Raw genomic sequence first — 16,331 nt, 5'->3', positions numbered from 1 at the left:
AACACTCTGAATGATTGCCACTTTTGTGTAAATTTATGTTGCCTTTAAGATTTATTCTTTTTTGTTGTTGTTTAGAGAGAGAGAGAGAGAGAGAGAGAGAGCATAAGCGGGGTGGGGGCATGATGAGGGGCAGAGGGAGAGAGAATCTTGAGCCAGCTCCACAGTCAGTGTGGAGCCTGATGCAGAACTCGATTTCAGGACCCTGAGATCATGACCTGAATGGAAATCAAGAGTGGGAGACCTAGCCAACAGAGCCAGCCAGGCACCCCAAAACTTATTATTCTTAATACTAGTATAATGACACTTACTTTTTTAAAAACTATAGTAAAAAACATATAACATAAAATTCATCGTCTTTGGCACTTCTGACTGTACACTTCAATAGTGTTAAGTATATTCACATTGTTGTGCAACCAATCTATAACTTTTGTCGTCTTGCAAAACTGAAACTCTCTACCTATTAGACAACAAATCCCTCTCTCCCCACATCCCTCCAGCCTTTGGCAACCACCATTCTACTTCCATTTTGTATGAATTTCACCACTCTAGATATATCTTTAAGTAGAATCACATAGTATTTGTCTTTGAGACTGGCTTATTTCACTTAGCACAATGTCCTCCAGGTTCATCATGTTGTAGCAAGTGTCAAAACTTCTTTTTTAAGGCTGAATAATATTCCATTGTATATGTACACTATGTTTTATTTATCTATTCATCCATCAATGGATACTCATGTTGCTTCCTGGCTATTGTGAATTGTGCTGCTAATGCACGTGGGTGTGCATATGTCTCTTCCAAGATCTTGTTTTCATATCTTTTGGATATTTATCCAGAAAGGAAATTGTTGGATCAGATGATCATTCTGTTTTTAATTTTTTGAGAACCCACCATACTGTTTTCTAAAGCAGTTGTACCATTTTTCATTCCCACCAACAGTGTGCAGAGGCTCTAATTTCTCCACATCCTCATCAACACTTGTTCTTTTCTTTTTTTTTTCTTTTGATAGTAGCCATCTTAATGGGTGTGAAGTGACATCTCATTGGGTTTTATTTGCATTTCTCTAATGATAAGTGGTATTGAGCACCTTTTCATATACTTGTTGACCACTTATATATCGTCTTCGGAGAAGTGTCTCTTCAAGTTCTTTGCCCAATTTTTAAACTGGTTATTTGTTGAGTTGTAGGAATTCTTTTTATATTCTGGATATTATTCCCTTATCAGATATATGATTTATGATTACTTTCTACTGTTTTGTAGGCTGCATTTTCATTCTCTTGATTATTTACTTCGATGCACAGAAGTTCTTAATTTTGATGCAGTACAAATTGTCTATTTGTACTTTTATTGTCTGTGCTTTTGGTGTCCTATTAATCACTTTTACTTTTCATCTTTTGAGTTCTACTAATTTTTCTAAAACAATAACTGCAAAATACAATGAAACATTGAAATGATTATAAAACGGAGATGACTGCCTCCATGTTGGCTGCCAGGTAATGCCATCATGCACTAGCTGGAAAAATTATTTCATCAGTTCCTGTGAAAATATACATGTTTTTGAGTAAAAAGGGCAGTTTGGAATGTGGGTCTCTAAACTGTAAAACAATAGGTTGTGGGAACATGGTCAAATACATAAAAACAAAAGATCAGGGAAACACTCCTAATCGTATCCTTTGAATTGGAATTCTTGCATGTCTACAGTCAGCCATTGTAGAAACCCTTAAGAGAGAAAATAGTTCTCTGTTGGCCTTCTGCATTCTGATTTTTCTCAAGTCTTTCCAGCATGGTACTTCCCCATAGTCCCTTAACACTAAATAAAGACAATTAGAAAATCTTATTTTAAAACTAACTTTCAGATTTAGATAAATGAAGATGCTATTAAAGTATTTAGTTTTAGGGGTACCTGGATGGCTCAGTCAGGTAAGCATCTGACTCTCAATTTTGAATCAGATCATGATCTGAGGGTCCTGGGCTGGATCCCTGCATCAGGCTCCCCACTTAGCAGGGAGCTGCTTGTCTCCCTCTCCCTCTGTTCACTTTCTCTGTCTCTCTCTCTCTCTCAAATAAATAAAATCTTAAAAAAAAAAATAGACACGTAAAGTATTTAATTTTAGTCACCTTAAGTTAGTATTCTGTTGCCGTTGATCAGCAGCAAAAATTTAACAGTGAGTCGGTAGTCAGAGACTGACTATTAAGATTATCGCCAGAGCACAGAAGGTCCTGCAAGTGTCTTTACTAACTGCCAAGAGAGTGTAACGAGGAACTAGCTCTTAAATGGTTTTCTGTATCTTCTGAGATATTTAAGGAAACTGGAATTTAAGTGATTTTTTTTCCTTTCGCATGCCATTTCTCCTTTTATTTCTTTTTTTTTTTTTTAAAGATTTTATTTATTTGTCAGAGAGAGAGAGAGGAGAGCGAGCGAGCACAGGCAGACAGAATGGCAGGCAGAGGCAGAGGGAGAAGCAGGCTCCCCGCCAAGCAAGGAGCCCGATGCGGGACTCGATCCCAGGACGCTGGGATCATGACCTGAGCCGAAGGCAGCTGCTTAACCAACTGAGCCACCCAGGCGTCCCGCCATTTCTCCTTTTAAAATAATGTTGCCATTGTTCCTTTTCCCTCCCACTTCCTTTTTCTTTCTTTGGTGATTGCTATTTATTCACCTTTCCCCTGCTCTTTAGCTCACACAGATGTTGATAGTCCTTCTTCTTGCCTAACTTTTCTTCCCACCCACTCAAACTCATCATTCACTGTCCTTGGCCCTCATCTCTCCTCGAACATTTGTAAAAATTAAAAGAGCCTAACAGAGTCTGCATGGGTAATCATTCCGGTGTCAGGGTGCTCGAGGACACACACAGCAAACACTTCCTACTTGCCAGGTGAAGCACCTTCCTCTCCCACCTGGAGCCCAGGCCAGCTGCTGGTAATGAGGTGGGAACCTGAACTCTCAGGAAACTCAAACTTAGATGTTGCCTCTGAACCATGTTGTCCTCCAAACACCTAAAGCAGTTTGAGTTTCGGAAATTTCAGCAAGAAAAGAAGCTACTGAGATGACCGCCCCCACCCCCCAACACACACACACACTTTATTTTCTCTTAGGTTTAAATAAATAGTAATAGGAGCAAATCCCTAGTTCACAAAATAGGAGAAGTATTAGACCACTGAAAACAGTAGAGATAAACTGTCTGTGACAGATAGGACTATTCTGCCTTTGTAAAGTTTTTACTTTTTAAATAAAGCTTTGTAAGAGCATTTTATGCAAAAAGATTCCATGTATGCTTTTTAAACTTTTTAGTTAACTTTAAGTGAGTGAAAATTCAGGTTTTGCAGGGGTTACTTTGTTCTACTAGTCCTCTGGTGAATCAGTTTGCTATATGAGAGGATGCAGTAATCTTATTTGGGAAGTTTTATTCATTAACAGAAGGTACCACGATAAATTTAGCTTGGGTCACAGTGTTTAATTTAATAGTATTACAATAATAACTACCATAATTAGTTTCAGATTTGCCTTCCTTCCCAGAGGACAAGATTTTTTTTTTGTTGTTTTCTGATGCCTATTTAAAGCATGAGAATGACAGGAAAATTAATGTCATGACCTTTATAGCCTGTTTATGGTTGTCTATGTTGTACCCTAAAGGATTTAGGGAGTAGTATACATCTAAAATAAACCACTTAGTACAGACAAGTAAAAATTGGGTTAATTGGGTTCACCTGATCCTCAGCTGGTAGCACCTCAGTCAAGACACCATTTCATATTAGACAAAGGAGCACCATTTTTATGCTATAAAATTATCCTTTAAACTACACCTGTACATTCTGTGGTGTCTTGTAATGAAAAGCATTTTTAAAAGGCTTGTTTTTCATATATGTAGGATTTTTTCCTGCTATTATTTTATCTGGTTTGTCTTTTTCAATTAGGAAATCACTTTGTCTTCTCGTTTCATGGCAAGAATGTACCGACACCAACTAATGGGCAATGGTCCATGACGTCAATACCCACTTCCTTTGGGTGATACTGGGCAGCAGCACTTTCTCTTACAACTGACTCTTTTTTCCTCTCTAGTCTGTCAGGAATTTTCCATAAACAATCACCTTTCTAAATCCTTGAGCTCTGAAACTTGGTTTTCGTTTTATTGTCAGTGTTTGTATATCTCAACAAAGAGCAGTGTTCTTATATTCAACTAGAGCCGAGAAAAATATCTAGGCATGCTGGACTCTTTGAAACTTTGGGATAGCTGACTGAAAAATTCCTGTGGCAATTTTTGCAAATAGCGCTTTAGAAGCATTTTCATATGTTGTTGGCTAGGTCAGTGCAACTTCTTTGAGTGACAGTTTGGTAATATCCATAAAAATTTTAAATCAACCTAAGAAACTCCTTACTGTGCTTTCATCCCACAGATGGACTTACATGGTGTAAGAATGCACACAGTAGCTTTGTTTTTGAGATCAAAAGACTGAGAACAATCTCATTGTCAGTCAGTGGGTAAATGGTTAAGAAGTTGTGGGTCTATGCAATGAAATACTAGACAACCTTGAAAAAGAATGAAGAGGAGGCATCTGGCTGGCTCAGTCAGTTGAGCGTCCAACTCTTGATTTCAGCTCAGGTCATGATCTCAGAGTCATGGGATCGAGCCCCGCTTTTGGCTCCATGCTCAGCATGGAGTCTGCTTGTCCCTCTCCCTCTGCTCCCCAGCTCCTAAAATAAATGAATAAATAAAATCTTTAAAAAGCTGAATCTTAAAAAAAAAGGGGGGGGGGAATGAAGAGGATCCATAAGTGCCGATACAGAGAGCTCTTGAAAACATATTAAATGAAAAAAGAGTAGCATATATCATCTGCCCTGATTGGGGATCATACACATACAGACTGTTTCTGAAAGGAGACCCACACTGATGCTAAGAGCTGTTGCCTCTGAGGAAGGAATACAGGTTTATAGAATGAGAGGGAGGCTTGTTCATTTTTGTTTTGCTTTTTCCATTTTGGAGATAATCATTTTCTGATAACCTAAGTATTAGACAAATGCCATGGGGGGCATAAAATAACAAAAATTCACCTGATGCTGAAAAGGTAAATCTGTGACTAGAGTGCTCCAGGGAAAAGATGAAAGTTTGAATTATTTGAGAAGAGGAAGAAAAATCACGGAATCATTTGTTAAGCAGCCGCTCGCACACCCACAAGAACATAAAAAATATGGATGAAGTTAGCAGGAAATAGAGCAGTGATGTGGTTTTTTTTCTTTAATTGAAACAGTCATTGTAAAGCTAATTGATGGGATTTTAATTTAATGCAGACACTGTAGAGGAGGAAGAAAAAAGCTAAAGATGGGAGCAGGGCTGAGAGAGAAATGGCCTTTCCTGGCAGTGCTGTGCTGCAAGCAGGTGAGAAAGGAAGCGGCGCAGCGGGTAGAACTAGAGTCTGTTGAAATCCCACCAGTGGGTCCAAGGTGATGAAACCAAAACACAGTGGTGCTTGGCCGCAGGTAAGATTTAGGAGAGAAAAAGAATGTGAGGAATCCAAAATGATTTTGAAATTACACTAATTTGCTGTAAACCTGCTTCGTTTAAAGATGATTGCATCACTGAATGTAGACAGGAGAAGAGCACTAATGGCGGAGATACGATTATTTCTAAGTAATGAATTAAATCTAAACTGACTGAAACACCACCAGCCTGAATGATCCAAGGGAGTGAAATAATGAACAGTTTAACAATATGTATCTATATCACGAATGTGTGAATGACAGCATCTTTATTTTATGCATTTCTTTTACTGATGCGTGTCATTTATTACCAGATGGTGCAGTTCTTTTCACGTTGCTTTCATCTTCTTCATAATGGTAACTTCACTGGCCTGAACATCTTCATTCTTTGAGCATTGAGAATCCAGGCGGGAAATTCTAAGGATGCTCTCGCTGGTGTGGAAACACCCAAATATTTTTCTTACATCTGTATCTTTTACGTTTGAAGAAATAAGAAATGGAAGGATCCTGTTTGTTAAAAGCTGCCAAAACTTGAGTGTTTTTAAATTGGACTAAAAAGCACAAGACCTTTTAACAGAAAAGCTGCAGCATCAGCGAATTGCACGTAGAGATAAGGCTGGGAATCATTGTTTCCTAGGACTTTTTATCGGTAGGTGATGACACGTAAAATAGTGTTGATCTGTCTGAAAAGGCCCAGCCTGGTACCAGAGAAATTGATAATGGGACTTTTTTCTTTTTTTCACAGTTATGTAAGATAATTTTTAAGTCATTTTAGGAGTGTTTCAGTCCTTCTAAAAACACAACCAGGCAATCTGTCATGATCAAAGGAAATTTACTACTGAAAAAATTAATTTAGTCAATTATCTGTCACTTTAAGTTATGGAAAAGTATAATAATGGCAAAATTAAAAGATACTGTTTCAGATTTTAGAAATCACTATTCATGAAAAGATTACTCAGAATTTTAGGAACTTACTATTGCAAACTGAAAGATTTAAATGGTAGGAAAAGCACTAAGTGAAACTGTGCGTGTATTATTAAATAATTTTTAGCACTATTGTTTTTATAGGACTAGTGACTTTTATTTGTTCAGTAAATATTTACTAAACCTTCTTATAGACCAGTCACTTCTAGATTCTGGAAATACAGAGATAAATATGACATTGTCCCTGCCATCAAGAAAATTACAAAATTAAGGGGAAAATAGACAGGTTTAAACAGATGCTGCATGCTATGAGAGAGCCAAAGTGTGTTGGAAGATAATGGACAGAGCAATAAAAATAACTTGAATTAGCCAGGTGGACATTGCAGAGGAAGGTAAGTAGGAATTATGTAGCAAGACAGGGGAGAGAAGGCCTTTCCATGAAGAATTGTGGAGGCCTATGAGTGAGTCAGCTCGTTTGGTTGCCTTGGAAATGCAGCTCTTAATAATGTAGCATCAGTGACCCCATAGGCCAGTGTGTGGAAGGCTTCATGTGCTGTGCAAAAGAGGTTGGACTTTATCTTGTGGACAACAGGGAGCCATTGAAGGAGGTGAGAGCTAGGAAAAGTAGGATTTGCATTAAAAAGACCATTCATGGTGGGCACCTGGCTGCCTCAGTAGATGAAGCATGGGATCCTTGATCCTTGGGTTATAAGTTCGAGCTTCAGACTGGGTATAGAGATAACTTAAAAAAAAAAAAAAAATCGTGGACCACTGGGTAAAGATGACAGTTGGAACCCTGTTAAAACACTGGAAGATATATTTTTCCAGGAAGAGGAAAAATAAAAGAGAGAAAACATAGGAAACAAAGAGTAACTGTCCAGGGAGGGTGGACATCTGAATAATAAGAGTTTGGGGCAGCGGACCGGGGGAGGGGGAGAGACAGAGAAAAGTAAGTTAGGAAATCTCAAAAAAACAATTGGATAACCAAGGATCTGAATGTAAGAGTTTCCAGATTGAAAAGGCCCACCAAACACTTGGCAAATGGATGAAAATATGCTGAGATACAAAATTGTGAAATTTCTAAACATTGTTTCCATAGAGAAAAAATAAAAACAGACTGCATAAAAAGGACCACAAATAACTTTGATTTGTTAACACCAACATTGGAAACCAAAAGATGGTGAAACAACGCCTTTAAATTTCAACCTGCAATTCTATACTCAGAAAAATGATTAAGCAGGATTTTTGTTGATGGGGAGAGAAAAATACAGATTGCCCTCCCTACTCCACAGTGGAGCAACAGTAAATACTGCCTAAAACTGACCAGTCAAGAAGTAGAATCATAAGCATGTTATCCACAGATCCGGAGATACAAATGCCAGAAAAATCAGCTCTTGAGAATTGAAAGTGCTTGTCTCTGGGGATCTAACGTACAACATGGCAGCTATAGTTGGTAATACTGTGTTGTTTCCTGAAATTGCTAAAAGGGGACCTTAAATGTTGGCAGTGCGCGTGCACGTAACTGTGTGAGATGATGGGATATGTTAATTACCCTGATTGTGGTAACCATTTCACAAAGTATATACATGTCATATCATCATATTGTACACTCTCTGTACAGTTCTGTCTGTCATACCTCAACAAATCTAAATAAAATAAAAATTGTTTTCATTAAAAAGGAAAGAGGGAGATTTCTAGCTATATCACAAAGAATAGTTGAAAAGATGGAAGCCAGGAAGCAGGGAGACAATTGAGGAAGCTGTTATAATAGCAGCAAGTCCTGGCCTAAAGCAGTAATGGGTTTGGAGCAGAGGTGATAATTTTGAAAAACATTTTCAGAGGAAGCAGGAACTACTTTCAGTCTGCAGGTAGGCAAGTGGAGATACGTAGTAAGCAGACAACATTTCACCCTGGCACCTGGAAACCAGAAATATAAATGTAGAGTTGTACTTAGAGCCACAGGAGTTGGAAGAAATTGTATAGAAATCCTGTGAAGGGAAGAGAAATGAAGGTCTCAGGCTAGAACATATTTTCCTGAATAGATTTTGATTGAGACAGAAAAATGCCCTCCCCAACGTCCTGCATTGTTCAGTCATATGTACAGCATGTGGTAAGGAACCTGAGTATATCTATGTACACTTTATAAGAGCAAATGGTTAGATCTTACAGTTGAAAATAACATTGTTGGGGCGCCTGGATGGTGCAGTGGGTTAAGTCTCTGCCTTTGGCTCAGGTCATGGTCTCAGGGTCCTGGGATCAAGCCCTGCATTGGGCTCTCTGCTCAGCAGGGAGCCTGCTTCCCCCTCTCTCCCTGCCTGCCTCTCTGCCTATTTGTGATCTCTCTCTCTCTCTCTCAAATAAATAAATAAAATTTTAAAAAAAGAAAAGAAAAGAATGTTGTTTGTGTCTCTAAGTATATTCTACTGTATCTCCTTTTTTCCCTTGGAAATGCCAAAGATAGTAATAACCATTTCTTTACTTTTGGAAGAATCCTGGAGAACTTGGTTAACAGAACACACTGTTTTTTGAATAGTTGTTTTGTTTTGTTTTTTTTTACAGTGTATTTTCAACACATAAGATCTAGTTTAGTGTTTTCTAATCAGTCAAACCAGTTATGTATTATCATCTCTCCCTTCCTAATTTGGGGAAACTGAAACAGAAAAGAGGATAAAATGACATCTCCAAGGCCACACAGTAAGAAGTTTTCATTTAAAACATTAGTCTTGGGGCGCCTGGGTGGCTCAGTGGGTTAAGCCGCTGCCTTCGTTCGGCTCAGGTCATGATCCCAGATCCTGGGTTCGAGCCCCACATCGGGCTTTCTGCTCAGCGGGGAGCCTGCTTCCTCCTCTCTCTTCCTGCCTCTCTGCCTACTTGTGATTTCTCTCTGTCAAATAAATAAATAAAATCTTTAAAAAAAAATAAAATAAAAAAAATAAAACATTAGTCTTCTGGGCGCCTGGGTGGCTCAGTGGGTTAAGCCGCTGCCTTCGGCTCAGGTCATGATCTCGGGGTCCTGGGATCGAGTCCCGCATCGGGCTCTCTGCTCAGCAGGGAGCCTGCTTCCCTTCCTCTCTCTCTCTGCCTGCCTCTCTGCCTACTTGTGATCTCTCTCTGTCAAATAAAAAAAAAAATCTTAAAACATTAGTCTTCTTACTCAGTTTGCTGATCCTTTTATAAGCTTTAGCTCATTACATTGGACTTAACTCATTGAGATTGGGCTGGAACATGGTCCTGATAATCAAGGGTAAATCTAGTCTTGTAGGGTTTTTTGGAGAGCAATAGTGAGCATCTGGTGAGACCACCTTAACAACACATCTAAAAAATTAGGGGAAATAGGACTTTGTACTTCAAGAGTTTCCCCAACTCTAAGTAGAGAAGAAGTTACCTTGAGGGGTCTTAGACAAATTAGTCCCCCCCAGGATGACTCTGTAAAGCACTTTATTCTGTCAGTGACTGACATTCAGAAATATCTGAATTTAAAGAGGGGCTTTCTTACTGAACTCATTAGCAGTATGCAGTCATTTAGGGAAGGAAGGAGATTGTCAAATATTAATACATTATATTAATGAAGCATTAAGAATTTTCTAAGTAGATCAAAATTTATAGATTCTCTTTCAGCTTTCCTTATCCTTTAGTACCAATTTGAGAATTTTATTATTTGTTTCTTAAGTAGGACAGAGATAGGAATAAGTTCTTATTACAATTGAGCAAATGCAAATGATGAATACTGCTATTAGTAAAAATTTATGTACTGTAAGCTTATATTATTTTAACAAAATGGAACCTTAAGGGATCCGGGTCCTCTTACTTACGTAAAGATCTCAAAAAACATGAATTCAGTCATTGCCTAGAAGAGGTAGTTTTTTTAAATCAATGGAATATAGTATAACTAACTTTGGAAAACAAGCAATTAATTACTTATAAAGTTAAATATACAGTTAATATACCACCCTCAGCTAAATTCCACTCATAGGCTTTCACCTGAGATGCGAACACATTTATCTACACACAGACTTGGACACAAATATCTGTAACAATATGTACATGAGAGCCCAAAATTGGCAACAAGGAAAATGCCCATCAGTGTTTATGGATAAACAAATAGTGGTACAGACATAGGATGGAATACTGTTCAACAAGAGAAAAGATTAGCTGTGTACAAGAAGAGAATTCATACTGTTTGATTGATAGGAAGTGATATAAAATCCTTGAACAAGCAAAGCTAATTATAGTGACAAAGCATCAGTGACTACCTGGGTCTGGTGATGAGGGGTATGGAGATTGACTACAAAGAACACAAGGGAATGTCTTCAGGTAATGAGGGAACTTTCCAAAGTGATATTCCCATTTTGTTTTTTCTTAAAATATATCTGGGATTTATTTCAGATATGGTGGGGTGAAAGACACAGGGAAAACCACCTTTGAAAAAGGAATTTCTCTCTCAACAGCTCCTAAGAGGAGAGGGCACAGGTTGGGAAGTTCCAGGGTTGGACAGGAGGCAAAAGGAGCTATGGGAAGGCATGGCTTAGAGCCTTTATTGTGGTTTTCCTGGGAGAGGCAAGGCAGGGCAAGATAAAACAGTTTACGATTGGCTAGTTTGAATTATTTCAGCAGGTCCAGGCTATAAGGTAGTCCTGGCTGTCTGGTACCTGGCCCTGGTGTGAGTTAGGCCAGGGAAAATGTTGGCAAGTTGGGTGGACAGTAAAATAATAGAGTTGGTTGGGGATATGGACTCTGGATTGATTTGTTTGCATATGAAATGAGTGTTCACAGGGGAGTTGTTTGCTGTCTGCAGGATTAGCGAGCCCTGGAAGGGGCACTCTGTCCTACCAGCTGGGTCCCTAATGTGAATAAAGAATGTGATTAGTACACAGGAGTACATGTTTGTGTATATGTTTGTTCTATGTGAATTATATCTCAATAAAATTGATTTGAAAGCTAAAAAAAATAGTGATATGTAGTAGACACATGTACTTAAGTCAAGCTAGGATAATGCATCCTCAAGTGCATTTCATTTTTTCAAACAAGATCTGAGTATATAAAGGACAGGAGCAGTGTTGAATACTTCACAAGTATGAGTTCATTCCAGCAGTTCCTTTTTTTCCTCCTCTGTGTCATGATCAGTTTCATTTCCTTAATACATAAAAGAAGGTGGCATTTTCAGTTATGTGTTGTTTGGGGTTATACAACCTTTCTCAGTCCTTTGCTGCCATGTTCCTAAGGTGTAGTGTATGTATTCTTAGGGTGGAAAACCAAAGCTTCAGTCAGCTTCTCCCTCAACTTCTTGGGTAATAGAATTTAATATGTCTCATAGCACGCCTTGCACTAGGTTCCAGAGTTGAATATCAGTAGTCATGAGGAATTTCTTCCTTATATGCAGGCTAAATTTGCCCTCTCATGTGTTTCCCTCACTGGTCTTTGCTGGAGCTCCAGAGGGTCCCTCCAGTCCTTCTTCCAAGTAACTTCTCTTCATATATCGAAGATGACTATCATTTCTCCCTGAATTCTTTTATTCCGCAAGTTCACTCCTTTCCCAACTTCCCTAAATCACCTTTGCCCATTACTTTGTTCCCATTCTTTGTTTCCCTGATTTTCCGTTGATTCTAGTATCTAGCACAAAAAGGTTCTCTGCATATTTCCATTGACTTGGTGCTTACTTGTGTGTGCATTCATGTGTGCATCAGAAAAAAAGGGAGGAAGGGTGGAGAGGGAGGGAGAACCTGCATGTGGGAGAACAGGAACATGTATAAGAATTCAGGAATCAGGGGCACCTGGGTGGCTCAGTGGGTTAAGCCTCTGCCTTCGGCTCAGGTCATGATCTCAGGGTCCTGGGATCAAGCCCCGCATCAGGCTCTCTGCTCATCAGGGAGTCTGCTTCCCTCCGCCCCTCTGCCTGCCTCTCTGCCTACTTGGGATCTCTCTCTGTCAAATAAATAAATAAAATCTTTTTTTAAAAAAGGAATTTAGGAATCAGACACACACCTGAGGACATTAATTCTGACTCATCCTAGTGACCTTGCACATGTCACTTCATTTCTTTGAGCCTATGTTTCTTACTTGAAAGATAACTGCTGATCCTCAGGTGAGGCTAAGAGGTATGTGTGAATACCTGGTAGGTCACACGCATAATAGGCACTCAGTGCAGAATAGTTAGTGTTGGTGAAGCTCTCAACTGTGGATTTACCCACTCCAGTTCTAGCATCAAACCTAGAATGTAATATTATTTTTTCAGTGTTCTAAGATTCATTGTTTATGCACCACACCTAGTGTTCCATGCAATACGTGCCCTCCTTAATACCCACCACCAGGCTCACCCCTCTCCCCTCCAAAACCTTCAGTTCGTTTCTCACAATCCAGTCTCTCATGCTTCGTCTCTCCCTCCAATTTACCCCGATTTACTTTGCCTTTCCTTCTCTTATTGTCCACAGTGTTACTCCTAATGCTCCACAAGTAAGTGAAACCATATCATAATTGACTTTTTCTGCTTGACTTATTTCACTCAGCATAATCTCCTCCAGTCCTGTCCATGTTGATGCAAAAGTTGGGTATTCATCCTTTCTGGTGGCTGCTTAATATTCCCTTGTATATATGAACTGTATTTTCTTTATCCATTCGTCTTTGAAGGGCATCTTAGCTCTTTGCATAGTTTGGCTATTGTGGACATTGCTGCTATGAACATTTGGGTGCACGTGCCCCTTTGGATCACTACATTCGTGTCTTTAGGGTAAATACCCAGTAGTGCAATTGCTAAGTCGTAGGGTAGCTCTATTTTCAACTTTCTGAGGAACCTCCATGCTATTTTCCAGAGTGGCTGCACCAGCTTGTATTCCCACGAACAGTGTAGGAGGGTTCCCCTTTCTACGCATCCTCACCAACATCTGTCGTTTCCTGACTTGTTAGTTTTAGCCATTCTGACTGGTGTGAGGTGATATCTCATTGTGGTTTAGATTTGTATTTCCCTGATGCCAAGTGATGTTGAGCACTTTTTCATTTGTCTGTTGGTCATTTGTATGTCTTCTCTGCAGAAATGTCTGTTCATATCCTCTACCCATTTCTTGATTGGATTATTTGTTCTTTGGGTGTTGAGTTTGTTAAATTCTTTGTAGATTTTGGATACTAGCCCTTTATCTGATATGTCATTTGTGAATATCTTCTCCCATTCTGTCAGTTGTCCTTTGGTTTTGTTGTTTCCTTTGCTGTGCAAAAGCCTTTGATCTCATGAAGTCCCAATCGTTCATTTTTGCCCTTGCTTTCCTTGCCTTTGGCAATGTTTCTAGGAAGAAGTTTCTGCAGCTTAGCTCGAAGAGGTTTGCCTGTGTTCTCCTCAAGGATTTTGATAGATTCTTTTCTCACATTGAGGTCTTTCATCCATTTTGAGTCTATTGTTCTATGTGGTGTAAGGAAATGGTCCAGTTTCATTTTTCTGCATGTGGCTGTCGAATTTTCCCAACACCATTTGTTGAAGAGCCTGTCTTTTTTCCATTGGACATTCTTTCCTGCTTTGTCAAAGATTAGTTGACCCTAGAGTTGAGAGTCTATTTCTGGGCTCTCTATTCTGTTCCATTAATCTATGTGTCTTTGTGTTTTGTGCCAGTACCATGCTGTCTTGATGATTACAAGTTTGTGATAGAGCTTGAAGTCTGGAATTATGATGCCACCAACTTTGGCTTTCTTTTTCAACAGTCCTCTGGCTATTTGGGGTTTTTTCTGGTTCCATATAAATTTTAGGATTATTTGTTACATTTTTGTGAAAAAAATTGATGGTATTTTGATAGGGATTGCATTTAATGTATAGATTGCTTTAGGTAGCATAGACATTTTCACAATATTGTTCTTCCAATCCATGAGCATGGAACGTTTTTCATTTCTTTGTGTCTTCCTCAATTTCTCTCATGAGTACATGATAGTTTTCTGAATACAGATTCTTTGCCTCTTTGGTTAGATTTATTCCTAGGTATCTTCTGGGTTTTGGTGCACTTGTGAATGGAATTGACTCTTTAATGTCTCTTTCTTCTGTCTTGTTGTTGGTGTAGAGAAATGCAACTGATTTCTGTGCATTGATTTTATATCCTGACACATTACTGAATTCCTGTATTAGTTCCAGCAGTTTTGGAGTGGAATTTTTTGTCTTGTCCACATAAAGTATCATATCATCTGCAATGAGTGAGGAGTTTGACTTCTTCTTTGCCGATTCAGATGCCTTTTGTTTTTGTTGTCTGATTACTGAAGCTAGGACTTCTCATACTATGTTGAATAGCAGTGGTGAACAGTCCTGTCGTGTTCCTGACCTCAGGGGAAAAGCTCTGTTTTTCCCCATTGAGAATGATATTTGCTATGGGTTTTTCATAGATGGCTTTGATGATATTGAGGTTTATACCCTCTGTCCCTATGCTTGAAAGGGTTTTGATTAAGAAAGGATGCTGTACTTTTTCAAATGCTTTTTCACTTGATCTTAGCCAAAAGGCGAGAAGCGATATATAAATTACCAATGGTAAGGCACCCAAAACTTTTTAAATATTTTCATATTTCAGGTTCTCTGGCCACTTTTTTGCATTATGGCATTTATCTAAACGACAGTGTATCAGGCATGTATGACATGTTTCTTCTCTAGGAAATGGTTCCCTAGAAATAATAATCTACGTGAACAGCCACATTGCAGCTCTAGTTGGTGCCATATGCACTCAAAAGAGCATGCACTTAGTCACATACTCACACCGGGGTTAATGTGTTAATAATAAAGACAAGGCAACATCTGCCTTAGCTTTCCTTAACTAGGAATAAATGGGAGATTTCCATTTCTAGAATCATCAAGCTGTCACTTCTCAAGTAACCAATTCACCTAATCTTCATTTTTAATCAACCCTTAAAAAATGACATATTAACTGAGATTAAGAGTACTCATATGAGTCATTTAGAAAGTGTATTATATTAAATCTTGCTGTAATTTATGGCATTCACTGTTTGCATTTGTTAATATTTTTTCCTCTCAGGTAGATTTTTCTACTTACTATATCTTTCAGCATTCAAGTGAGAAAGTCAGGTTATAATTATTGGAAATTGTACTTACTGTGAAGGACCCACTGACTGCTAGTCCTATGTCATGGTGCCTTGAGTAAAGATGCATATTGACTTTGCTTATATGATATTTGAAACTTACTTGGATCTTATGTGACTTTTTATGCCACTTTTCCTCTAGCACATTTATATAATGCACTTTTAATTCCAGCCCAATCAGAAGATGCAAGATTATGATTATTCATAAGTTTTCTTTAATAAGCATAGGTGCATTTATTACATAATTTATTCATTTTTCATAATTACAGTAGAATTCAATATAACAGTGCTTTATATGGTAGAGGAAGAAATTAGATTCCATTTGAGCAAATTTTCTACTTTAAATACCAAAATATTGGAGGTACAGGTAAAATTATTTTAATGGCACTCCTTATCTCATATCGCATTCCTTAGCAATAATATAAAGAATTGGCTTTTTTTTTTTTTTTTTCTGATGGCAAAGACAGTATTTATTCGTTTGGGAAACTTAGTCATATATCCATAAACATAAAAAGGAAAGAAAAAAACAGTAATTTAATCCCCCATTCAGAAATAGCCCCTTTTAGAGGTGGCTCAGTTTGTTGAATATCCGACTCTGGATTTCAGCTCAGATCATGGTCCTGGGGTCCTGGGATTGAGCCCTGTGTCGGGCTCCATGTGGGGAGTCTGCTTGAGATTCTCTCTCCCTTTCACACACACTCTCTCTCTAAAATAAATAAATCTTTAAAAAAAAAAAAGGTAAGAAATATTCCCTTTTAATATTTGGTAGTTTTTCTCATACATACATGGGGGAAAGTATCGAACTATACCTCTCCATAACCAGCCCCTTTCATACAAAAATATATGATAAGCATTTTTCATATTTTAAATACTTTTGGAA

The 16,331-nt window shown here is 38.4% G+C and overlaps 1 protein-coding gene across 13 annotated transcripts in view; it reads left to right on the top strand.

The window, feature by feature from the left end:
- ZNF438 (zinc finger protein 438) overlaps positions 1 to 16,331 on the top strand; it is a 183,594-nt gene that overhangs the window by 132,901 nt on the left and 34,362 nt on the right. For 3 of the 13 annotated variants that reach the window (XM_047741129.1, XM_047741133.1, XM_047741130.1), the window contains one exon: positions 5,285 to 5,473. The exons of 9 other annotated variants lie outside the window; for them this stretch is intronic. The gene's annotated coding sequence lies outside the window, so the exon portion shown is untranslated. Of the gene's footprint in view, positions 1 to 5,284; positions 5,474 to 13,716; positions 13,757 to 16,331 lie in introns of those variants that run through there. One more of the 13 variants, XM_047741132.1, reaches the window with a different exon arrangement.

The sequence above is a fragment of the Lutra lutra genome, chromosome 8 (genome assembly GCF_902655055.1).
Source record: "Lutra lutra chromosome 8, mLutLut1.2, whole genome shotgun sequence".
Taxonomy (NCBI): Eukaryota; Metazoa; Chordata; class Mammalia; order Carnivora; family Mustelidae; genus Lutra; species Lutra lutra.
Note: the sequence above shows the minus strand (reverse complement) of the source record. Positions and strands in the feature narration are given on the sequence as shown.